Raw genomic sequence first — 27,503 nt, 5'->3', positions numbered from 1 at the left:
TGGCAAGCAGCTGAGGGACTTAGGTTATTCCAGGAAAAATAAACAATTTCAGGCCAGACTCAGAGAGAAGCAAAGGATTGGATCTGTATGAGAAAAGAATTTAACTGGCTGAAGGGTAGTGACTGTGAAGAAGTAGAATATAATATGGTATAGATGGAAAAAGAAAACAGGCTCTAAAATTTCCTTAGTGCCAGACAGGAATTTGGTAATTTTTCCATACACAGCTAGTAACAGGTGAAGGTTATTGAGTGGGGCTGGAGTCTGATCAGAATGTTGTTCCAAGTGATTCTGTTTGGACACAGGAACTGTTTAGAAGTACTGAGCCGATGGGGGTCCACTTCCTTTTACTTAGTTTACTTTTCAAGAACTAATTTGTAAGCTTGTGTTTGTAAATCATTAATCTGCCTCACACAAAACTAGTCATAGACTCATTGTGAAATAGTTAGGACTTTGTTTTGGCTACTTATTGCTTTCTCTTTTGCTCAGTCATTGCCCACTGATTTCAAACATTAAGATCACTCTTCTCTTATTCTCATCTAATGGAAACTTCCTGTTCTATTTTTAATTCCACTGTGTTCAAAATCAGTGATTTCAGACAAGACATGTATGGTAACTGTTTTCTATATTATTTTTATAAGAATGGCTTTAGAGATAGCAGTTTTAGAGTCAGCAAGAGCAAAAAGCCTGGGCAGAGATGTCACAGCCTCTCATAGAAAATAGGTAGCCAAGTGATTTGCCTACATGCTTAGCCAACATGTTTTACTGTGATTAATTTAGGAAACATTCCAAAGTTTAATTCTGATTAATACAACACATATATAATGCATATGCATATTTTATTGGGTCTAATTTTCTAAATTAATGAAATAATTCTCTCCCTCTCTGTCATAAACACACACACATACATACATACATGCACATTGATTTAAAGGTTCATTGTCCACAATAACTGCTTGATTGTGAAAATACTGTTGAAGATAAAATCATTTATGGTAGTCTCTTTATACTCTCAATATAATAATTGATAATACTAGACATTGTGATTACACCTCTCATTTAAAATTATTACAAAGGATAGATTATCAATTAGTAAAGAATGACAGAATGCCTTATTTTCAAGTGTAATTTTCAGTTGTGAATTACATTATATTTTTTCTTTTAGAATCAGATGAACAGTCATTAAATTTTATTAAGTTAAATAACACTCTATCAGATTCTACTAATTGTTTTCTTGATTCCTGCTTTCTTCCTTCCTTTTGATTACCCTGTTCCATACTAACTCAATCACTTCAACTGTCAAAGAAATAAATAAGGAGGTGGTTTTAGCAACAACTTCATTAGTTATGAATGGTTCTATTAAATTTTTACACATTGAAAAATTAGGTTCATCAGTTTAACAGTATTGCCTAATTAGTTCAATTCATGCTTGCTATAAACTACTCTGAAATATAAAGCACAGTGTTAAACTTTTGACAAAATTAAAATGTATTACCATGGTTGTACTTCTACACTAGTTGCATTTACAAAATATATACAATGTGTTTTTTTGTAATTTATATATATAGAAGAAATACATGCAGAAACAAACTATACACACATATAAACAAGAGTTTGTCACAAAATATGAAATAAAAGAGAACACAGCAATAGAAGTTGAAATTGATATATCTATGGGAGTAAATGTGTAAATACAGCACTTAGCATTTCCATAAAAATATACAGAAAGTGACAAAAGAGTAAAAGAAATGTAATGCCAAACATCAGGCCTGAATACGGCTGCTTTGCACTCAGTTGATCCAGTTTTACTTAGAGATCTATTTTTGAGGATTGGGAAGAGTAAATTGGGCACATATTTGTCTTGCCTGCACATAGGTAATCTTAAATGACTAGTTTTACAGATTGTTTTAATATATATAATTTATGGAAAAGGAAATATGTTATATTGCATACACACACACACATATACACACGTTAAATGAAGTGAATGCCTCTATATCCACCATCCAGCTTAAGAAGGAAAAAATAAACAACAAAAAAATGTAATCAAGATCCATACAGTTTCCTTTAGGATCAAATCTCATCAGTGTGGATAAGCACTATTCTGACTTTTGTGTTTAACATTCATCGTTTCTCATTTGAATTATATAATTACATATATATTCTGTGTTATAAATCTATGCCAATATGGAATTATGATGTTTGTATTATATCTCATATGTGTTCTCTTGTATAAATAACAATATAATTTTTGAGTTCTTATCATGAATAATCTTCTATAACTCATTTTCCATTGAAATTGTATGTTTCTGAATTCATTCATGTTTATTTCTCTGGGGGCAGTTTTTTAATTCAATTGTTGGGTAGAAATTTATTGTGTGAATTTACCATAATATATTTATTCATTCTTCTGTTTGTGCACATTTGGATTATTTTTAAATGTTCCCCTCTGTATATACTGTTATATAGATAATTTTGTACATGTCTTCTGTTATGCATGTGAAGAAATTTATGATATGTAGCAGAACTCAGCAATTCACTCCTCTCTCTCTCTATATATAGGAACTCCTGAGCCATAGGGTACATCAATCTTTTTTTTTTTTTGGGTACATCAATCTTTTGTTGCTGTTTTATCAAGTATCACCAAGGTCTCTGTGAACCAATGTACAACATAATTTACAATCAATCCAGAATCATATTCTAAACTGGTTATTATTCCTTTAATTTCTGACCAGAATGTAGAAAAAGATTTTACTTTTGATTTGATTTTGTGTATCCTTAAAAGTACAGATTATGTTGCACTTCTTTTCATTGGTTTATTTATACTCTCATTGCACTTCTTAGAAATGTGTGTATGTATTTTTCAACTATTTTTCCTATGAAGTATTTTGTCTTTCTTATTGATTATAAGAGTTATTTATTTATTATAGGATCACTTACTAGCTATTTACCAAAACATATTTATTTTTTTCTCTTGGATCAATTCTTAGGCTCTCTTGCAACCATACTGCTGAGTTCTAGTCATTGGAATGTGAATGGAAATGACATGCGTCACACAGGACAGATAGCTACCATCTTTTGATGTACACTCACTGGGAGTGCTTTCCACATCTGAAATTTGTAGTAGGGACCTGAACACAGCCTTGGAGCACTGAAGATTCTGTCCTGAATAATTGTGTGAAACAAATTTCCTCGATCCATGCACCTATCCTTGTCTTCCCTCAACAGTGCCTGTTGTTGCTGTTGTTTAGCCACCCTGTCATGTTAGACTCTCTGCAACTCCGTGGACTCATGCACACCAGGCCTCCCTGCCCCTCACCATCTCCCAGAATTTGCACAAGTTCATGTTCAGTGCACTGATGATGCCTTCCAGCCATCTCATCTTTTAATGCACTCTTCTCCTTCTGCCCATGATCCATCCCAGAATCAGAGACTTTTCCAATGAGTCATCTGTTCGTATCAGATGACCAAAATACTAGAGCTTCAGCTTCAGCATCACTCCTTGCATTGAGTATTCAGGGTTGATCTCCCTTAAGACTGAATGGTTTTATCTCCATGCTGTTCAAGGGACTTTGAGGAGTGTTCTCCAGCACCACAATATGGAGGCATCAATTCTTTGGCTTTCTTTCTTGTTTACCTACCAGCTCTCACAACCACATATGACAACTGGGAAGACCACAGCCTCGACTATATGGACCTTTGTTGGCATAGTAATGCCTGCTTTTCAACACACTGCCTAGGTCTGTCACTGCTTTCCTTTCAAAACACTTGTCTTCTGATTTCATGGCTGCAGTCACTGTCTACATGATTTTGGAGCCCAGAAGGAGGAAAGCTGTCGCTACTTCTACCTTTTCCTCTTCTATTTGCAAGCAGTAATGGGGCCAGATGTCATTCAGTTCAATACAGTTCAGTTGCTATATCATGTCCGACTCTTTGCAACCCCATAGACTGCATCATGCCAGGCTTCCCTGTCCATCATCAACTCCTGGAGCTTGCTCAAACTCATGTCCATCCAGTCAGTGATGCCATCCAATCAGCTCATCCTCTGTGCTCCCCTTCTCCTCCTGCCTTCCATCTTTCCCATATCAGGGTATTTTCCAATGAGTTGGTTCCTCACATCAAGTAGCCAAAGTACCGGAGTTTCAGCTTCAGCATCAGTCCTTCCAATGAATATTTAGGACTGATTTCCTTTAGGATGGACTGATTGAATTGTTTTGCAGTCCAAGGGACTCTCAAGAGTCATCTCCAACACAAAAGTTCAAAAGCATCAATTCTTCAGTGCTCAGCTTTCTTTATAGTCCAACTCTCACATCCAAACATGACTACTGGAAAAACAATAGCTTTGACTAGATAGACCCTTGTTGGCAAAGTAACGTCTCTGCTTCTTAACATACTGTCTAGATTGGTCATAACTTTTCTTCCAAGGAACATGCGCCTTTTAATTTCATGGCTGCAGTCATCATCTGCAATGATTTTGGAGCCCCCAAAATAAAGTCTCTCACTGTTTCCCCCTCTATTTGCAATGAAGTGATGAGACCAGATGCCATGATCTTAGTTTTCTGAGTGTTGAGCTTTAAGCCAACTTTTTCACTCTCCTCTTTCACTTTCATCAAGAGGCTTTTAGTTATTTGCTTTCTGCCATAAGGGTGGTGTCCTCTGCGTATCTGAGGTAATTGATATTTTTCCTGGCAATCTTAATTCCAGCTTGTGCTTCTTCCACCCCTGCATTTCTCATGATGTACTCTGCATATAAGTTAGATAAGCAGGGTGACAATATACAGCCTTGACATACTCCTTTTCCTATTTGGAACCAGTCTGTTGTTCCATGTCCAGCTTTAAGTGTTGCTTCCTGACCTGCATACAGATTTCTCAAAAGGCAGGTCAGGTGGTCTAGTATTCCCATCTCTTTAAGAATTTTCCACAGTTTGTTGTGGTCCACACAGTCAAATGCTGTGGTATAGTCAATAAAGCAGAAGTAGATGTTTTTCTGGAACTATCTTGCTTTTTCCATGATCCAGCGTATGTTGGCAATTTGATCTCTGGTTCCTCTGCCTTTTCTAAATCCAGCTTGAATATCTGGAATTTCACGGTTCACGTATTGTTGAAGCCTGGCTTGGAGAATTTTGAGCATTACTTTGCTAGTGTGTGAGATGAGCGCAATTCTGAGGTAGTTTGAGCATTCTTTGGCATTGCCTTTCCTTGGGATTGGAAGGAAAACTGACCGTTTCCAGTCCCGAGGCCACTGCTGAGTTTTCCAAATTTGCTGGCATATTGAGTGCAACACTTTCACAGCAGCATCTTTTAGGATTTGAAATAGCTCAACTGGAATCCTATTACCTCCAGTAGTTTTGTTCATAGTGATGCTCCCTAAAGCCCCCTTGACTTCACATTCCAGAATGTCTGGCTCTAGGTGAGTGATCATACCATCATGATTTATCTGGGTTATGAAGATCTTTTTTGTTTAGTTCTTCTGTGTATTCTTGCCACCTCTTCTTAATATCCTCTGCTTCTGTTAGGTCTATACCATTTCTTTCCTTCATTGTGCCCATCTTTGCATGAAATATTCCCTTGGTATGTCTAATTTTCTTGAAGAGATCTGTAGTCTTTTCCTTTCTGTTGTTTTCATCTATTTCTTTGCATTGTTCACTGAGGAAGGCTTTCTTAACTTATCTGAGTTAAATTCTCCCATTCTAATACATTTTAGTTCACTGATTCCTAAAATGCCCATGTTCACTCTTACCATCTCCTGCCTGACCTCTTGCAATTTTCCTTGATTCATGGACCTAACATTCCAGGTTCCTATGCAATACTGCTCTTTACAGCATCAAACTTTACTTCCATTGCCAGTCACATTCACAGTTGGATAACGTTTTCGCTTTGGCTCTGTCTCTTCATTCTTTCTGAGTTATTTCTCCACTTTTCTCCAGTAGCATATTGGGTACCTACTTTCAGTAGGTGTCATCTTTCAGTGTCATATCTTTTTGCTTGTTCATGTGGTTCTCAAGGCAAGAATACTGAAGTGGTTTGCCATTCCCTTCTCCATTGGACCATGTTTTGTCAGAACTTTCCACCAAGACCTGTCCATATTGGGTGGCCCTACATGGCATGGCTCATAGTTTCATTGAGTTAGACAAGGCTGTGGTCCATGTGATCTGTTTGATTAGTTTTCTATGACTGTAGTTTCATTCTGTCTGCTCTTGAGGGATAAGGATAAGAGGCTTATGGAATCTAATTGATGGGAGAGACTGATTGTGGGGGAAACTGGGTCTTGTTCTGATGGGCAGGGCCATGCTCAGTAAATCTTTAATCCAAGTTTTTGCTGATGGGTAGGCCTGTGTTCCCTCACTGTTGTTGACCTGAAACCAAACTATGGCGAAGGGAATGAAGTTAATGGCTAACTCCTTCAAAATATCCAGTACAGGCACTGCCACATTCTGTACCCCTAACCCTGCAGCAGACCACCACTGACCCACGCTTTTGCCAGAGACTCCTGGACACTCACAGGCAAGTCTTGGTCAGTCTCTTGTAGTGTCACTGATCCTTTCTCCTGGGTCCTGATGTGTACAAGGTTTTGTCTGTGCCCTCCAAGAGTCTGTTTCCCAGTCCTGTGTAAGTTCTGGAAGCTCTATGGTGGGGTTAATGATGACATCCTCCAAGAGGGCTTATGCCATACCCAGATCTACTGCACCCAGAGCCCCTGCAGCAGGCCACTGCTGACCCTTGCCTTCACAGGAGACTCTCCAACACTAAAAGATGAGTCTGGCTCAGTCTCTGTGGGGTCTTCTGCTGCACACAAGATTTTGTTTCAGCCCTCCTAGCATCTCTGGTGGGTATCAGGTTTGATTTCAAATGCGATTTCACCCCCTCCTACCATCTCACTGGGGCTTCTCCCCTGCCCTTGGATGTGGGATATATTTTTTTGGTGGGATCCAACATTCTCCTGTCACTGGTTATTCAGCAGGGAATCATAATTTTAGATGCCATTGTGTTAGTTTTCTTTCTTTTTGTTTTTTTTTAATATTTAGTCTTAAGCTGGCTCTTTCACTTTCCTCCTTCATCTTTATCAGAGGTTCTTTAGTTCACAGTGCATGCCCCCTCCCCCTAAACACACACACACACATTGCTAACTGAAACCAAAGCCAAGACCACTCTGCTTGTAGTGAGAATTTTTTCCAATGTATTTCTGAATGTTTATCTGTTTTTACTGCCTAATATTCATTCTCCTGATTGGTGTATGGTAGAATATAATAATCTGTTTATTAATTTCACATATATTCATCCAAGTGTTGTTTTCTTTGATTAAACAAAACTTGATTTTAACATAGATTCATTATATCTTTCATTAAGGCATATTTTTTTTTTTTTTTGGCTTTTAAAAGCATTGACTTGCTATGGTAATAAATATATGCCTCATATTTCCTTCCAAAAAGGTTAATAGTTTTTTTTCCTATAAGAGCCTTTTAAATATTATGTAAAGATGATAAATAATTGTTTTCATATAGATAATTTGTCAGAACTCAAGTTTCCAGCCAAGAAATTTGTTCCCCAGTGATATCCCTTTGCTGCTGCTGCTAAGTCACATCAGTCGTGTCCGACTCTGTGCGACCCCATAGACGGCAGCCCACCAGGCTCCCCCTTCCCTGGAATTCTCCAGGCAAGAACACTGGAGTAGGTTGCTGTTTCCTTCTCCAGTGCATGAAAGTGAAAAGTGAGAGTGAAGTTGCTCAGTCATGTCCGACTCTTCGCGACCCCATGGACTGCAGCCTACCTGGCTCCTCCATCCATGGGGTTTTCCAGGCAAGAGCACTGGAGTGGGGTACTATCGCCTTCTCCGGATATCCCTTTATAATATATCAAATTTTACTACATGTGTAGGTCAGTATCTAGGTCTCTCTCTAGCGTTGCTCTCACAATGTCTTTTTTTTTTTAATAAAGTTTATTTTTAAAAATTTTATTATTGGAGTATAATTGCTTTACAATGTGATGTTAGTTTCTGATGTACAACAAAGTAAATCCATCATGGTGGTAGATTAGTCACTAAGTCATGTCCACCTTTTGTGACTGCATGGACAGTAGCCTGCCAGGCTCCTCTGTCCTCAGGATCTCCAGACAAGAATAGTGCAGTGGGTTGCCACTCCCTTCTCCGGGGGATCTTCTCAACCCAGGAATAGAACCTGGATTTCCTGCATTGCAGGTAGATTCTTTACCAACTGATCTTTGAGGAAAGCCCAAATCAGCCATATATATGCATATACTCCTCCCTTTTGAGCCTCCTCCCACTCTTCCATCCCACCTGTCTAGGTCATCAGAAAGCACAGAGTTGAGCTCCCTGTGCTATATGGTAGCTATCCGTGTTACACATGGTGGTGTATATACGTCAAAGCTACTCTCTCAGTTTATCCCACCTTCCCCTTCCTGGCTTTGTCCACATGTCCATTCTCCATGATTGCATCTCTATTCCTATTCTGCAAATAAGTTCAACTGTACCATTTTTCTAGATTCCATATATATACATTAATATGCAATATTTGTTTATCTCTTTCTGACTGACTTCAATCTGTCAGTGGTCCTTTCGCATCACTGCAAAAACCTAATTTTGCTTCTTTTTATGGCTGTGAGCAATATTTCATTTTATGTATGTACCACATTTTCTTTATCCAGTGCTCTGTTGATGGGCATTTATGTTGCTTCTATGTCCTAGCTATGGTAAATAATGCTGCACTGAACACTGAGGTACATGTGTCTTTTTGAACTATGGTTTTCTCAGGGTATATACCCAGCAATGAGACTGTTGGGTCATATGGTAGTTCTATTTTTAGCTTTTTATGGAACTTCCACAGTGTTCTCCAAACAATTTACATTCCCACCAACAGTGCAAGAGGGTTCCCTTTTCTCTACATCCTCTCTAGCATTTATTGTTTATATATATTTTTTGATGATGGCTATTCTGACAGTTGTGAGGTGATATCTCAATGTGGTTTTGACTTGTGTTTCTCTTACAATTAGTGATGCTGAGAATCTTTTCATCTGTTTGTTAGCCATCTATGTGTCTTCTTTAGAGAAAAGTCTCTTTTGGTCTTCTGCCCATCTTTTACTTTTATTTTTCTATTGAGCTGCATGAGCTATTTATATATTTTAGAGACTATTCCTTTGTCATTTGCAAATATTTTCTCCCATTCTTGGTTTTCATTTCATCTCATTTATAGTCTCCTTTGCTATGCAAAAGGTTTTAAGTTTAATTAGGTCCCTATAGATGTTTATCCAAATAGAGGATTTTCCTGCATCTTATAAGGAGTGCATAGGGATTTTCATGGACAGAGCCATCATTTCTTCAGAGAACATGGCTTTGCACATTTTAAATCCTCTTGGTGAGTGGTTGACTGATGTCTTAGTGTTCTGTCATACAGTGGATAAAGAGCTGGAAATCATCACCTAGCTGTCTTAACTGTAAAACAGATTTATTGTGACAACTAAGAAATACCTTCTTTTAATGGCAACCTTGTGGATCCAGCAGGATGAGTTATTGGTAAAATGAATAGATCAATGAATAAACTTTTCAGATGAGTTTGTACTTTAACACACACTGGAGTAGTGGTAAATGCTGTCCTAAGAGTATCAATTAAATTTTGTTGGATTGTTATTCCTTCTAATATCAAATAATTTTAAAAAGATAATCTCATTAAATGTTTTTGATTTGGTTGCCATCATGATAGTTAATCTAAAAGATGAACCTCCAAATCCAATGACCCACACTTCCCAATATGCATGTCGTTTTATAGGCCCCTCAATCTTGACTGGCCCTGTGTATACAATATAGTATACACTGGCCCTGTGTATACAAAACCAGCAATACTGGTTTTGATCTATCTGATTATAAGATTATGAGAAACCTTGTTACTTCTGCCTGAATCTCTTGAAATCTTTGCTTTGGGGAAAGCAGGTCACTGTGTAAGAAATGAGTATCTTGAGAATATCGTGTTTTGAAGAATTCAACATGGATGTTTGCATAAAGAGAGAAATGCTTCATCAGTTTACTACAAACCATGCAGTCTATTATTTTAAAATTCAATTCATAAATGGAATGTGTAATATTCATTTGTGTATATGTACATGTATATTTTATTCACATATGTATATTGTATACATTCTTTATATATGAATCATGTACAATAAAAAGCTTAAGTAGCTCCTTCATAATTAAATAAGAATAAAAATATCAAATTGAATTGTGAAAACTTCTGTTTAAATATGATAGACATTGCAAAATATGACATGTACATTTCAATGACTACATTATAAATGTTTATAAAATAAACTGGAAATAATCTTGGAATGCTATGATTTTGTGAAAATAAATTTAGCCTGTTGGAAATTCTCATTTTTTCTTTGTTTATTTCAAGCTTAAATATGAGCTCTCTGGCGTGCAACAGAAACAACTGAGGGAAACAGGGTAAGGGTTAGGTCATCCTCAGCCATCATGTTCTGAATTCTTTGCTTGTTTTACTTCCAACATTGACTTCGCCTTTTGTTTTTTTTTCTCTATTCTGAATAAGCTCATTATTTCTATTGAGTGGATTTTCCACTCTGTAATACCAATTTAATAAAAAAAAATATAGATTCAATTCATGTAAATATCTGCTAAAAATTCTCAGGTAAATTTTCTCGAAAATATTTTAGTTCCATTTACAAGTTAAATAATGTATAAATACAAATAAATATTTGATAAAACTATACATTTAATGCTCCCTTTCTATATTTATTTTAGTACTGGGAAAAATAATACAAAACAATTCAATTAAAATAATACATTTATAAAAAAGAAAATGGAAGAATTGTAAAGGGTTTTACATTGCTAAACTCCTAGATCAACATTTCTGAAACATTATCAGTAGATGATTCAAAAGGAAATTTTGAATTTTTTACAGTTATGTCACCATTGTCTGATATATAATTTTGATTTGAAACTTGCATAGCAGAAAAAGTATCATCAATTATCATCCTAATCACACTGATTTAATAAAAAAGTTTAACATGTCCTTTCTCTTTTAATAAAGTAGCAATATTATTTCAAAACTTACATTACAATTTAGCACAGGGAACCTTACTCAATGCTCTGTGGTGACCTAAATAGGGAGGAAGTCCAAAAACGAAGTGATATGTATACATATGGCTGACTCACTTTGCTGTACAGCAGAAACTAACACAATATCATAAAGCAACTATACTCCAATATGTTTTTTTAACAAACTCACAGTACTTACTTAAAAGACATTTTTAAACATATTGTTGATTACATGAAAGTATTTAACTATAAAATAAGGAATTTGAGTGATGTTATTTACTTAGAGGAAGGAAATGAAAAATAAAGCTACTTAGTAGCATTTTTCTCACAATTCAGACTTGCTGGGCATGTTGATTTTGTTGTTGTTACTAAAAAGTGGTTTGTAACAAGATTTTAATGAAGTTGTTGCATGCTCTACTCCATTTCCAATCGGAAACATGTGGTCTTATTTAGAACATCCTCTTTTTCCTTAGGTCATTTGGCAAACTTCAAGTGTTTGCTTTTAATCAAGAAAATGAGGCACATTTGTTAAATCTTTTGATTAATCAGATTTTGACTAATATCCTTGAGCAATTAAGATTCTTAATCCTTAAGCCTAGCTGAATTTGGGATGTTAAAAAAAAAAAAAAACTTTTATATGATCCAGATTATTTTATGGAAGAAAAATATCAGAATGATAAAAAATTTTTAGTAAAAGAAAGCATAAAAGAGAAAGGAAGATAATAATAGCTGTGTATGCTCAGCTGGTTCAGTCATGTCTGACCCTTTGCAGCGCTATGGACTGTAGCCCGCCAGGCTCCTCTGTCCATGGGATTCTCCAGGCAAGAACCCTGGAGGGGGTTGCCACGCCCTCCTCCAAGGGATAAAACCCAAGTGTCTTATGTTTCCTGTATTAGCAGGCAGGGTTCTTTACTACTAGCACCACCTGGGAAGGCCAATAATAAGTATAACAAATATATTATTAAAAATTCTGACTTAAGACTACAACTCTTAAAAATATATGAACAGGGCACTCAAAGCTGGTGCACTGGGACAACCCTGAGGGAGAGGGTGGGGAGGGAGGTGGAAGTGGGGTTCAGGATGGGGGACACATGTACACCCATGGCTGATTCATGTCAATGTATGGGAAAAACCACTACAATATTGTAAAGTAATTAGCCTCCAATTAAAATTAATTATTAAAAAAACATGATATTTCAGAAAAATACATGTGCATACTTATATGTGTGTTTATATTCATAGAGCTTATGTAAGACAATACAATGTGATAAACTTTAAGTCACAAGGAAGGAAGGTTATAAAGTGACTATTTTAAAGAAATATAATTTAAAATATTTGAAAGGGAAAGTAAGCCTTTTAGAAGTAGCATAAATAATCATCTTAATATCTTGATTTCAGTTATAGAAAATAGTGAGGATTGATGTTTATCATTTTATTTTTTGTATACATATGCTGGCAAATACATTTTTATACAATTTAAATATTATAAAGATAAAAATGTCTTTAATATTGAAAGGCATGATCAAATAATTCTTTCTTATATATTTAGAAAGATTTGCTTGATATTTCACAATGAAATATATTTACAGGAAATAAAAATTTTGAAAAAAGGAAGACCTATATATTTTGTAAAATTATGATGATCTATTCATATCTATATGCATATATATATATAGTACTATATGTATATTCCCATGGTATATCTCATAGATATAGACTATAAATATATATCACATGACATACAGTATATATCATCACAGAGTCATTGTTATTCAGTCACTAAGTCATGTCTAACTCTTTGTGACCCCATGTACTGCAGCATTTCAGGCTTCCCTATCCTTCATTATGTCTCAGAATTTGTTCAAAATCATGTCCATTACTTTGGTGATGCCATCCAACCATCCTCATCCACTGTTGCTTCTGTTGTTCCCTTCTGCTCCTGCATTCAATCTTTTCCAGCATCAGGGTCTTTTCTAATGAGTTAACTCTTCACATCAGGTGACAAGTATTAGAGCTTCAGCTTCATCATCAGTGTCTCCAATGAATATCCAGGCTTGGTTTCCTAAAGGATTGACTGGCTTCATCTCCTTGCACTCCAAAGGACTCTCAAGAGTCTGCTACACCACAGTTCAAAACCATCAGTTCTTTGGCACTCAGCCTTCTTTATAGTCCAGCTCTGATATTATACATGACTACTGGAAAAATCATAGCTTTGATTATACAGACCTTTGTTGTTGATGTCTCTGCTTTTTAATATGCTGTCTAGGTTGGTCATAGCTTTCCCTCCAAGGAACAAGTGTCTTTTAATTTCATGGCTGCAGTCACAGTCTGAAGAAAATTTGGAGTCCGAAAATATCAAATATGTCACTGTTTCCACTTTCTCCTTCTATTTGCCATGAAGAAATCAGATCGGATGCCATGATCTTATGAAAAATGCATTATTGTCCAAAAACTACCATAATTTATCTTTACAAATATTGTCCTATGTTTACTGGGTTCAAGCCTCTATGATAGATCTTCAGGATGCACAATGATAATAAAAAGCAGCCTTTGCCATGAAGATATGCAGATGGGAGATGGGCACATGTAGATAGTCTCAACACCTTTGGTAATTAGGAAATGTAAATGAAAACCACATTGAGATATTACTACATCTTTACTAAAATGGCTAAGTTCATAGTATCTTTATCTTTTATGACAACACTCTGGAAATGTCCATCAACAGGTGAATGGATAAATACATTGTTTTATAGCCATACAATGAAATACTCTTCAGCAACAAAATACTTGTAAAAACATGGCTGCGTCTGAAAATAAGTATGTTACATGAAAGCCAGACCAAAAGAGTGGGTACTGTATGTTTCCATTTTTATAAAATTCTAGAAAGTGCAAACTAACCTACAGTGACAGAGAAAATCAAGGGTCGCTTGAGATGAAGCTGGTGTTTAGGAATGAGAGGGAGGGAGTATACAGAAGCACAAGAAAAAAGTTTGGAATGGTGGTATATCCATGATGATTGTGGTGATGATATCATGGATACATGCATATGTATGTATGTGAAAGCTATCAGTTGTACACTTGCAATATGTACAGTTATTGTATGTCAATTATACCTCAATAAAAAAGCTTAGTTTAAAAACTAAGGTAAATAAAAAATAAATGTAAAAAGCAACTTGCCCTTACAAATCATATATTCTATTGAAATCTGATGGTTGTAATAATATAATTTCTTTGTAGTTGTGTATATTACTACAGATTTTAAATCAGCATCTTCTTCCTCAATTGTATTCACTTCCTCCAGGTCACATAGCTAGAACATGGCATCGGTACTACTACAATCCACATAGACTAACTCTGACAACAAAGTGCATTCTATTCAATCTGGTGATTCAAGTGCAAAAGCGACTGCATAGTAATTGTTTCCCTCAGGGTAGATGTGAATACAACATTGAAAAGAAGGTATAGAAAATGTTGGCTGATAAATACCTATGTGAAGATAAACATCATGTGAGGATGTATGTCCATGTGAGGATACATGCCTATGTTAGGATGTACATCATTGTCTATAAGATTCTGAATGTTCATCCAATAGCTTTGCCTGCATTTTCTATTTCATACTATCAAGAAAAACCCAGTTTTAAATGTGTTTGAAAGAACAGTGATTTCTTTCAAATATGACAATATTATATCCTTCAATGGAAATGAATTTGAGCAAGCTCTGGGAAGAGGTAATGGACAGGGAAGCATGGTGTCCTTCAGTCCATGGGGTCGCAAAGAGTCAGACGTGACTGAGTGACTGAACAACAACAATTACCCTACTCTCCAATGTCTCAAACTAGATGAGTGAGTTCAGAGTTATACTTAGTCCTTGGAAGGAAAGTTATGACCAACCTAGACAGCATATTAAAAAGCAGAGACATTACTTTGCCAACAAAGGTCCATCTAGTCAAGGCTATGGTTTTTCCAGTGGTCATGTATGGATGTGAGAGTTGGACTATAAAGAAAGCTGAGCACTGAGGAATTGATGCTTTTGAACTGTGGTGTTGGAGAAGACTCTTGATAGTCCCTTGGACTGCAAGGAGATCCAACCAGTCCATCCTAAAGGAAATCAGTCCTGGGTGTTCATTGGAAGGACTGATGCTGAAGCTCAAACTCCAATACTTTGGCCACCTGATGTGAAGAGCTGACTCATTTGAAAAGACCCCGATGCTGGGAAACATTGAGGGCAGGAGGAGAAGGGGACGACAGAGGAGGAGATGGATGGCATCATCGACTCGATGCACATGGGTTTAGGCAGACTCCAGGAGTTTGTGATGGACAGGGAGGTCTGCCGTGCTGCAATTCATGGGGTTGCAAAGAGTCAGACACAACTGAGCAACTAAACTGAACTGAACTGAAGTTTGCAAAAAATTTTTGGAAAATAAAAAGGAAACCAAGAAGAGCTTTGTATACTATTTCCATACACAAGTTTTAGCCTTCCTATCAGCTTCTTGACATTATTACAAAATGATACATCACATGTTTTCTTTAAATTAATTCTTCAGAGAATATTTATCTTTGTGATGAATGTTTTTCTTAAAAATAGTAGCCTGGAGTGAAATTTAACTTCAAATTTTGGTTTTATTATTCTTAGATTTTTAATCAGTTCAGTTCAGTCGTTCAGTTGTGTCCAACTCTGTAATTCCATGAACTGCAGCATCCCAGGCCTCCCTGTCCATGACCAACTCCTGGAGTTTACTCAAATTCATGTCCATTGAGTCGGTGATGCCATCCAACCATCTCATCCTCTGTCATCCCCTTCTCCTCCTGCCTTCAATCTTTCCCAGCATCAGGGTCTTTTCCAATGAGTCAGCTCCTCACATCAGGTGGCCAAAGTATTGGAGTTTCAGTTTCAACATCAGTCCTTCCAATGAACCATCAGGATTGATTTCCTTTAGGATGAACTGGTTGGATCTCCTTGCAGTCCAAGGGACTATCAAGAGTCTTCTCCAACACTACAGTTCAAAAGCATCAATTCTTCAGCACTCAGCTTTCTTTATAGTCCAACTCTCACATCTATACATGACTACTGGAAAAACCATAGCCTTGACTAGATGGACCTTTCAGGTTAGCACAAATCCCAATAGCATTGAACATTAAGTTTTCTCTTGCTAACACTCAATAAATCATATAATTATTCAGTAAAATATAAGGATGTTCTTAAAGGGGGTAGAGCTGACATGTTCAGTACATTATGTCTCCTATTTCTTGGCTTATAGAACATAAATGCTTCTGTTGATGTTAACTAAATACATTTTTCTCCCAGGCCTGGCAGTCCTAAAATATTTGACATAAAGTTTTTGCCTTTTCTGTAGTTAAAATTTACAGGAAAAAAATCAAATTTTTCTATAATTCACAGTCCATATTTAGGAAGAAGAGAGCTTAAAAACATCCCATACAGTAAAATTCTGTAAACATCTCTATGTAAATATTGTATATTTATCACTTAATTAAACTGTTGTGAACATTTCCTGCTCAATGAATTCATGCTTAAGCAATAAATGTTTTCTATTATGAACAGAAATAATGAAACATTTAAAGTGATAGTTTTTAAATATAAATCTTTATTTTATATATCATATTATGGTATATCTGGTCTTGATCATTTCAAAATACTTCAATGAAAACTGACATTATCTTGAAGGACTAAAGAGAAGAAGTTTGGAAACCTCTTGACAATATCATTCACTTCTACAGCACAGGTAGTACTAAAATCCATGTATTCTTTATAATTTATTAAGAGACTTCGAGAAATAAAATAATGTTTAGAGATCTAGATCCTCATGTTCATTTTAATTTTACTAAAATAGTGTGTATCTTCAAGCTATGGATGTGGAAACAAAATCCTCCAGAAATATAGATTAGAATTTAGTTGTGACTGAAATAAGATTCCCTTAAAAAACCTTTATATATTTTGATGCTATAATGATTGAGATATACATAATATTCTAAAGGAAATGATACATGCAAGGTAATTAGCACATTAAATTATACCTCACTTTATCCCTTAATACAAAGAAGTTTATCAGATTCATACTGGAGAACAGTTTTTAATAAACAGTTTAATAAATAATGGGGTCTTTGAATACTGATATCCAAGAAAGAGAAGCGAATGGAGAAGAAAAATGGCAAAGAACAGAAAGTGTGAGGGAATACAAATTATGGTGTTTGCCTTCAAATTTACATCAGGGTCAGAGTAACCACACACTCAGAGGATCACTTGAGTATGTGACCTTCTCTGATGCTTTTTCAAAGTAGTCCTAGCTCAGTTGTATTGTTATGAATCAAACATTCACAGCAATAAGTATGTGAACATTCTTGTCAAGGGAAGGATATCCAGGACTGTATTACACTGTGAGAAGAAAAGCAATGAGTAAATTAATAAATTTTTTCATGATGAAACAATATAAGGTCTCTGTATTTATGTGTATTTGCAAAAGCTGTGCATTTCACAAATCCAGGGGTTGCCATTCATGAACTCCTGCAGTATATTAATATAATCTATAAGGGGCTCTGTTCAAGTACATGTTAAGTAAGCAGATAGATGTATTACTCCACAAAGATTTATAGTCAACTAATTATTTTCTTATCTCATCAAAAATTTCTGAGTTGTTGTTGCTCTGTTTTTGTTTCATGTAAACTTGGGCACTACGCTAGCCCAGAGTTTCCCTGGTGACTCAGACAGTAAAGAATCTGCTTCATATTCAAGAGACCCAGGTTCGATCCCTGGGTCAGGAAGATTCCTTGGAGAAGGGAATGGCTACCCATTCCAGTATCCTTGCCTGGAGAATCCCATGATGGAGTAGCCTGGTGGGCTACAGTCCATGGGGAAGCAGAGTCATACATGGCTGAGAGGTTAGACCAAGCCGCTTTAATGTATCAAAAAAGGAGTCTGCCCCTCCTTCTTTCTTCTTGCACCCTCAAAGTTGGGAAAAGATGGAAGAAAAGATAAGATGAAAGAGGCATAGGATATTCTTTGCAAATGTAGAACTGAGATCCTATCCTCTTGTACCTGTCAGTTTCTCTGGCCTTCTAGATGAGGCTCTAAGGTCCTTTCCACATGTCCACCTCAAATTCTTCCACCGGAAAAAAACCTCTCTCGCTTTAATTCTCTATCACACTTGATCTCTGATTTGGCTTTCTGCCACCAGTGGGAGAAAACACTATCCTTTAAAATGACTCCTACAATTAGGTTTGACTTACCTATGAGCTTCCCATAGGTAGCTCAGTGGTAAAGAATCTGCCTGCCAATGCAGGAGACAAGAGTTCCATCCTGGGTTAGGAAGATCCCTTGGAGAGGAAACGGCAACCCACTCTAGTATTCTTCCTGGAGAGTCCCATGGACATAGGAGTCTGGCGGGCTACAGTCCATGGGGTCACAAAGAGTTGGACATGACTGAAGTGACTTAGCACTCACACACATGTAATCTACTGATGTAAAATTCAACCGAGTCATATCATGTAACCTAATTACTAAATAGGGTGGGAAATCTTGGGCCATTTTAGAATCCTAGAAAGGTAGAAATCTGCCTACTGAGGTGTGGAAGGTTGACATTAGAAAAACAAATCATTTTTAACTATTTAGGTTGTTTTCTATAAGACATAGGGTAAAGAAGTACAGAGTGTTGAGACTTTGTATGGCAGACTTGATGTTACATGGATAAGTAAAATTATTTAAAGTCATAGAATTTTCTGGTATGGAAAATTGATGGAGAACTATAAATTAATGGTAAGTATAAGCTGGATTTACATGGATTGGCAAGGATGCTGCTTAAACAAAATGAACAGGAAATATGAACACGTGGTAGTGGGAAAGTGTCATTTTTAGGCAGAAATTAGACAATATGTCCCAAGTATAAAAGATGGAATGTCCCAGAGCTAGGATAGTGAGATCAGAACATTCCAGACTTTGGTTAACATTTATTCTAAAGCAATAGACATTGAGGTCAGAATATTAAAAAGTCAGCTTCTCTGATCATGTTAGCTTCCCAGTTCATGTCAAAATTTTCTTAAGACATTTTCCAAATTCATAAAAATGTCCACGCATAAATATATTTTAAAAAAACACAAAATGTTTTTTGTGAGGAATAGAGTAGAATAAACTGCCTCTTAGTCATGAGTGTGATAATCTGATAGTTCTTCCTCTACTTCCTATTTCTTCCTTAGAAACAATATATAACACAATCCTATTAGAAGTTATAATTGTCTTTTACATGTAGGAAAAAATCAAAAGAAATACAATCTTAAAATCCAAGTTAATATAGAATGTTTTAGGTTAGCTTATAAAAAAGTCTCTGAGTAAAAAAAGTATTAGAAACAAGCAGGCTTTTAGGCAGTTTATATAATTGAATAAATACTGTTCTTGAAACAAAGGCATCTAAATTTCTGGGCAGGCGAATCATACTATTTATATTCTTCCATCAACTATGATTATTATCATAGCTTTAGTTCAAAGTAGTTTTGTACTAAATAGAGAAAAGTTTTATGTCATATTTAAATACTTTAGTGTCCCTTACCTAGCTGAGCATAACAAATAGACATTGTTTTGAAAGTTTATGTTTCCTAAGAACATGATTTATGTTATCAAGCACAGAAATCACAAACACTGTGACTTCCACCTTGACAGAACATTAATCAAGAGATGAAACTATATTAAAGCAAAGTTCCAGATGGGCAGGAAAGTAACAGTATAAGCTATTTTCTATCACACAATCATTTTATGATCCATTTTTACATGAAAACAGTGGAAAAAAGGAGATGTACTGTTCTTCAAATCACAAAGTAAAAAACAAGATAAATTAGTTATAAAATATGTTAAGTCACCTTAGGCTCTTTCCAGAATCACACTACAGAAGCAAATCTAGCTTAATTCTAGCTAAGTTATTTCTTGTAGGAAAAAGAGTGAAGATTGTCATCTTTTATTGAAAATGTGTGTGTGTGTGTGTGTGTATAATCAAATTGTATTGATAGGTTACCCCTATTCTGAAACTTTTGGTTATTACAGCTAAAATAGATATCATGTTGTAACAATACACTGTCATTTTAATGTGGTTACTACTTACAAAGTAAAATAGAAAAACACATACGCCATAAACTGAATGCATATCCTCAAGATCCTTATGTTGAAATCCTTATGCCCAATGTGATGAGACTAGGAGGTGGACGCTTTGAAATGTTGATTAGGTCATGAAGTGGAGGCCTGATGTCCACCCTTACAAGAGATCTCAGAGAACTTCTTTACACCTTCTGATGTATAAGGATGCAGTGAGAAAACAGTCAGCTATCCATGAACCAAGAAGCAGGCCCTCACCAAATGTGCCAGTGCCTTGACACTGGACTTCTCAGTTTCCAGGACTGTAAGAGTTACATTGCGGCTGTTTATAAGCCACCCAGTCTATGCTATTCTGTTCCTGTGGCCTGAATGGACTGAGATGATACATTTTTCTGAATTATATTAGAATAAGTATCAGAAAATCATTTAAAGATCAAATATTTGGCTAACTTAAGTTTCCTGTTTTGTGCCAAATAAAGAGAATGAGGATGAAGAAAAAACACACAATTTACCCTTCTATTGGAGACCATCTTGGCAAGTAATCATTTTTGTAATCTTGTTGGAGAGAATTTTAATGGGATAGTATTCCTAGTGTTGCTTCTTTCTAGAAATGGTGGTCTTCTCCCACCCTCCCACTTACCTTCATGTCCAGATGGCTATAACATAGATCACACTTCCTCACATGACCCCTTTTTTCTGGCTTCAGTGTTGGTGTATGGATAAGAGATGGACACTAACACAGTCCCTTAGAACAGACCCTCAAATTGCAATTGAGGAAAAGTCCCTAGATATGAAATTTTTAAGATGACAATAGTTTGGACTGCCTCTGTTCTTAGAAAACAAAACTAACACGCTGAAAGAAGTAAGAGGCAAATTAAAAGAGAAATTCCAGAACAGAAACTGGGCACTAGCTATATCCAGTCTTTACTTATAATTGACCCTGAAGCCCAACTTCTTTTGTGGTTTTTTAATATTGTTTGCACTTCAGTGTATTCAATATCTCAATATTCTTTCAATAAATTTCTCTTTGGTCTTGTTTAAGTTGTAACCAAAATAACCCAATCTGGGCAGGCTTTCTCTCATAGCTTCAAAGACGACATGTATACATGTGTATATTTTTGTTTGTGATGTCTGTCTGGGCTCATGTGTCTCTTTGTGTATTATTTGTTTTATGACCATAACCCACATATTCTTCCAGTCCTGCCACTTTGTCACCACTGGCAGGATATTCATTCATTGCTGTTATTTAGTCACTAAGCTGTGTCCAAATCTTTTGTGAACCCATGAACTATAGCCCACCCAAACTCCTCTGTCCATGGAATTTCCAAGGCAAAACTACTGGTTTGGGTTGTAATTTCCTTCTCTGGGGATCTTCCTGACCCAGGGATCAAACACACATCTCCTGGCTTGCAGGCAGATTCTTTACCACTGAATCCTTCACATAATCAGCAATCAGTTCAGTTCAGTTGAGTCACTCAGTCATGTCCGACTCTTTGCGACCCCATGAATAGCAGCACGCCAGGCCTTCCTGTCCATCACCAACTCCCGGAGTTCACTCAGACTCGCGTCCATCGAGTCAGTGATACCATCCAGCCATCTCTTCCTCTGTTGTTCCCTTCTCCTCCTGCCCCCAATCCGTCCTAGCATCAGAGTCTTTTCCAATGAGTCAACTCTTTGCACGAGGTGGCCAAAGTACTGGCGTTTCAGCTTTAGCATAATTCCTTCCAAAGAAATCCCAGGGCTGATCTCCTTCAGAATGGACGGGTTGGATCTCCTTGCAGTCCAAGGGACTCTCAAGAGTCTTCTCCAACACCACAGTTCAAAAGCATCAGTTCTTCAGCATTCAGCCTTCTTCACAGTCCAACTCTCACATCCATACATGACCACAGGAAAAACCATAGCCTTAACTAGACGGACCTTTGTTGGAAAAGTAATGTCTCTGCTTTTGAATATGCTACCTAGGTTGGTCATAACTTTCCTTCCAAGGAGTACGCTAAGTCACATCAGTCGTGTCCGATTCTGTGCGACCCCAGAGATGGCAGCCCACCAGGCTCCCCTGTCCCTGGGATTCTCCAGGCAAGAACACTGGAGTGGGTTGCCATTTCCTTCTCCATCCAAGGAGTAAGCGTCTTTTAATTTCATGGCTGCAGTCACCATCTGCAGTGATTTTGGAGTCCCCAAAAATAAAGTCTGACACGGTTTCCACTGTTTCCCCATCTATTTCCCATGAAGTGATGGGACCGGATGCCATGATCTTCGTTTTCTGAATGTTGAGCTTTAAGCCAACTTTTTCACTCTCCACTTTCACTTTCATCAAGAGGCTTTTGAGTTCCTCTTTACTTTCTGCCATAAGGGTGGTGTCATCTGCATATCTGAGGTTATTGATATTTCTCCCAGCAATCTTGATTCCAGCTTGTGCTTCTTCCAGTCCAGCGTTTCTCTTGATGTACTCTGCATATAGGTTAAATAAGCAGGGTGACAATATACAGCCTTCACATACTCCTTTTCCTATTTGGAACCAGTCTGTTGTTCCATGTCCAGTTCTAACTGTTGCTTCCTGACCTGCATACAAATTTCTCAAGAGGCAGATCAGGTGGTCTGGTATTCCCATCTCTTTCAGAATTTTCCACAGTTGATTGTGATCCACACAGTCAAAAGCTTTGGCATAGTCAATAAAGCAGAAATAGACGTTTTTCTCGAACTCTCTTGCTTTTTTGATGATCCAGCAGATGTTGGCAATTTGATCTCTGGTTCCTCTGCCTTTTCTAAAACCAGCTTGAACATCAGGAAGTTCACAGTTCACATATTACGGAAGCCTGGCTTGGAGAATTTTGAGCATTACTTTACTAGCATGTGAGATGAGTGCAATTGTGTGGTAGTTTGAACATTCTTTGACATTGCCTTTCTTTGGGATTGGAATGAAGACTGACCTTTTCCAGTCCTGTGGCCACTGCTGAGTTTTCCAAATTTGCTGGCATACTGAGTGTAGCACTTTTACAGCATCATCTTTCAGGATTTGAAATAGCTCCACTGGAATTCCATCACCTCCACTAGCTTTGTTCGTAGTGATGTTTTCTAAGGCCCACTTGACTTCACATTCCAGGATGTCTGGCTCTAGGTCTGTGATCACACCATCGTGATTATCTGGGTTGTGAAGATCTTCTTTGTACAGTTCTTCTGTGTATTCTTGCCATCTCTTCTTAATATCTTCTGCTTCTGTTAGGTCCATACCATTTCTGTCCTTTATCGAGCCCATCTTTGCATGAAATATTCCCTTGGTATCTCTAATTTTCTTGGAGAGATCTCTAGGCTTTCCCATTCTGTTGTTTCCCTCTATTTCTTTGCATTGATCGCTGAAGAAGGCTTTCTTATCTCCTCTTGCTATTCTTTGGAACTCTGCATTCAGATGTTTATATCTTTCCTTTTCTCCTTTGCTTTTCACTTCTCTTCTTTTCACAGCTATTTGTAAGGCCTCTCCAGACAGCCATTTTGCTTTTTTGCATTTCTTTTCCATAGGGACGGTCTTGATCTCTGTCTCCTGTACAATGTCACGAACCTCATTCCATAGTTCATCAGGCACTCTATGAGATCTAGGCCCTTAAATCTATATCTCACTTTCACTGCATAATCATAAGGGATTTGATTTAGGCCATACCTGAATGGTCTAGTGTTTTCCCTACTTTCTTCAATTTAAGTCTGAATTTGGCAATAAGGATTTCATGGTCTGAGCCACAGTCAGCTCCTGGTCTTGTTTTTGCTGACTGTATAGAGTTTCTCCATCTTTGGCTGCAAAAAATATAATCAATCTGATTTCAGTGTTGACCATCTGGTGATGTCCATGTATAGAGTCTTCTCTTGTGTTGTTGGAAGAGGGTGTTTGTTATGACCAGTGCGTTCTCCTGGCAAAACTCTATTAGGCTTTGCCCTGCTTCATTCCGTATTCCAAGGCCAAATTTGCCTGTTACTCCAGGTGTTTCTTGACTTCCTACTTTTGCATTCCAGTCCCCTATAATGAAAAGGATATCTTTTTTGGATGTTAGTTCTAAAAGGTCTTGTAGGTCTTCATAGAACTGTTCAACTTCAGCTTCTTCAGCATTACTTGTTGGGGCATGGACTTGGATTACTGTGATATTGAATGGTTTGCCTTGGAAACGAACAGAGATCATTCTGTCGTTTTTGAGATTGCATCCAAGTACTGCATTTCGGACCCTTTTGTTGACCATGATGGCTACTCCATTTCTTCTGAGGGATTCCTGCCCACAGTAGTAGATAAATCAACAATAAACAATGACAAATATAAGCAAAGAAAGAATTTCAGATAATGCTAAGTGGTAAAAAGAACTCTCACAGAAACCTGATAGAAAGTTACATAGTCATTGAGGATGAAGGAAATTGTTAGATAGGAAGGATAATATGTCCTCTCTGAGGAGTTATCATTGGAGCTGGGATGTGAAGAACAGGAAGAACAATGCAGGAGAAGAACAGAGCTGGCACAAAAGCTCTGTTTTCAGAAGAGACCTGATAAGTTTCTTGAGGAACTGAATATTCATCAAATCAAGACTCTAATGATTGGGTGTCGTGAACAAGGCAAACAGAAGTAGTAAATGGGGTTGGGAGAGCCCTTTAGCGATAGGAAGTCATCACAGGGATTTTAGCTCCATTGTGACTTGGTGTGATTTATATTTTCCAAGTACTACACTGATTATGAAAGTCAGACTTGTAGCATGAAATGAATAGAATGAGAGAAATCAGTCAGGAAGCTATTGTAGTAGTCTCGATGAGAAGTAAAGGTGGTTTGGAGTAGATTGATATCAAGAAGGAAAGACATGGGTAGATTTGGGATATAGTGGAAATGAGAAGGCACTTGCAATAAGTTAAGCAGAACTTCCATAAATTGAATATGTGGAGGAGCCTAACAAAAACATATTATTTAAAAATAATGTAATGATTTTTTTTAGCCACCAAGAGGATGCTATTTTAATTTTCTGGGATAGGGAAGAAGGGGTGATAATAGTCTGATGCATATCAGTGTCATCATTTTATGGCCCCACCTTCATTACCTCATTTGCCCTTCACTGACTCCTTACAGTCTGTTCTCCAAACAGAGTCACACTGAAGGTTAGGACTTCAACCTATGAATTTGCAGGGGCAGAATTCAGTCCATACAGTGCAGGAACCAAAAGGAAAAATAAAATGAAACTCCTAAAAATTTCCAAAACACTATGGTAATTTGATCATTATGTTCACCAGATTCATATCAATGTTGAATGCAGAGGAAAAATAATAGCCTAAGAAAAAGTCAGTAATTATGAAAATATGAACAAAATCACACAAATAAATAAGGACTCCAAGAAGTTCCTAGACTTATAATGCCTTTTTTTCTCCTTTATACAACATTTCCAAAAATGATGCAGAAACAGAATTTCTTTTAAAATTATAAACACTGAATGGAATGTGTTCTATAGAACTCAGTTTGGGAGACCTGGTATCAGAAAAATATCATGTGGATACAGATAATATATATCTTGCATATATATTAGCGTCTATACTTAATATCTGTACTTCAAAAGATTTTATTCCTAGTTTGAATCATAAACTATGTTTACTCAAGAGGTTTTGGGCTTCACTGACATAACAAAATTTACTTCTATTCTTATTAGTTGTATCAATCAGCTATTATTGCAATAATGTTGTATAGAAAGAAACTTTGAAATCTCTATGATTTATATTAAAAATTAACTTTTGTAGTTCAATCCTCTGAAGGGTTGGATGATGGACTTTTTTTTTTTTTTTGCCACTTTTGAAATTGGCAAAAATGAAGATTCATCCAGTTAAGAATGAGCTGAGAACCTCACCACCTTTGACTACAACCTCAATTCATAGCAGTGGTGCACATCTGAGACCCCTGGTGCTTCTACTCACTGAGGAGTCCTAATGTTCAATCACTGAATGGAGCTAAGGTAATTAATTGAATCTCTTAAGCATTGTGTTTATTTTGTTTTCTTAAGAATACAATCCACTTTATGATTTTTTTGTTTAACCTGCTTTACACTGTATTTGGAGAAATTGTTCTCTAGCATCAAACCTCTTCACCTACTATATTGTCTGCTTGTCTAGTAACATAGTATATTTTTGACTATAAGAGAAAAATGACAGTGAAGAGACTGATAAGTCAGTCATTGATCTGGCCCCAAAGACAGGTAAGTTCAGGCGTTTTCTTCTCCAAATGATGTTTTTCTTTTCTTTTTTTTTTTTTTTTAAGACAAATTATGTCCAGGATCCCCATTTTAAAAACTTTCTCAGGACTCTTTCCTACATCTTATTTTTGGGTCCATGAAAACTACTTTACTTTCACTCCCTCCCCATAATCAGGAGGTTTTGTCTAGACACTGACTGGGAACTGGTCTTTGACTAAGCTCTGGAGAGGTGAAATATAACATATATCATCCATAAGACATAATGTAGCTCTCTTGGAATCTTTTTCAATGGAAATTCATGATACCTCTGGGCCAACTGTCTATTTTCTTTGCTTTCTCACTTTATTATCAACTCCTGAGCAAATCTTTCTTAACTGGGAAAATGTTTTCCAAGGATAATCTAGAATTAAAGATCACATACAACTGAGGAAATTTAATAAGAAATCTCTGCTTTTTCTAAAACCAGCTTGAATATCTGGAAGTTCATGGTTCACATACTGCTGAAGGCAGGCTTGGAGAATTTTGAGCATTACTTTACTAGCGTGTGAGATGAGTGCAATTGTGCAGTAGTTTGAACATTCTTTTTATTTTTTCCGAACATTCTTTGGCACTGCCTTTCTTTGGGATTGGAATGAAAAGTGACCTTTTCCAGTCCTGTGGCCACTGTTGAGTTTTCCAAATTTGTTGGCATACTGAGTGCAGCACTTTCATAGCATCACCTTTTAGATGTTCCAGATGTTCAAGCTGTCTATAGAAAAGGCAGAGGAAGCAGAGATCAAATTGCCAACATCTGCTGGATCATCGAGAAAGCAAGAGAGTTACAGAAAAAAAACATCTACTTCTGCTGTATTGACTATGCCAAAACCTTACTATGTGGATCACAATAAACTATGGAAAAGTCTTCAAGACATGGGAATACCAGACCACCTGACTTGCCTCTTGAGAAATTTGTATGCAGATCAGGAAGCAAGAGTTAGAACTGGACATGGAACAACAGACTGCTTCCAAATAGGAAAAGGAGTACGTCAAGGCTGTATATTGTCACCCTCCTTATTTTACTTATATGCAGAGTACATCATGCAAAGTACCGGGCTGGATGAAGCACAAGCTGCAATCAAGATTGCCAGGAGAAATACCAATAACCTCAGACACATAG

At 36.8% G+C, this 27,503-nt stretch overlaps 1 long non-coding RNA gene across 12 annotated transcripts in view; it reads right to left on the bottom strand.

Annotated features, from left to right (window-relative positions):
- The window catches only part of LOC147361816 (uncharacterized), a 429,777-nt gene that overhangs the window by 334,739 nt on the left and 67,535 nt on the right, over positions 1 to 27,503 (bottom strand). The window contains exon 3 of one of the 12 annotated variants that reach the window (XR_015137663.1): positions 11,958 to 13,662. The exons of 10 other annotated variants lie outside the window; for them this stretch is intronic. This is a non-coding gene — a long non-coding RNA (uncharacterized LOC147361816). Of the gene's footprint in view, positions 1 to 11,957; positions 13,663 to 16,677; positions 17,451 to 27,503 lie in introns of those variants that run through there. One more of the 12 variants, XR_015137667.1, reaches the window with a different exon arrangement.

This window comes from Bos grunniens, chromosome 12 (assembly GCF_055505025.1).
Source record: "Bos grunniens cultivar Pamir isolate PY7600 chromosome 12, Bosgru_T2T1.0, whole genome shotgun sequence".
Taxonomy (NCBI): domain Eukaryota; kingdom Metazoa; phylum Chordata; class Mammalia; order Artiodactyla; family Bovidae; genus Bos; species Bos grunniens.
This window is presented reverse-complemented; position numbering and strand designations above follow the sequence as displayed.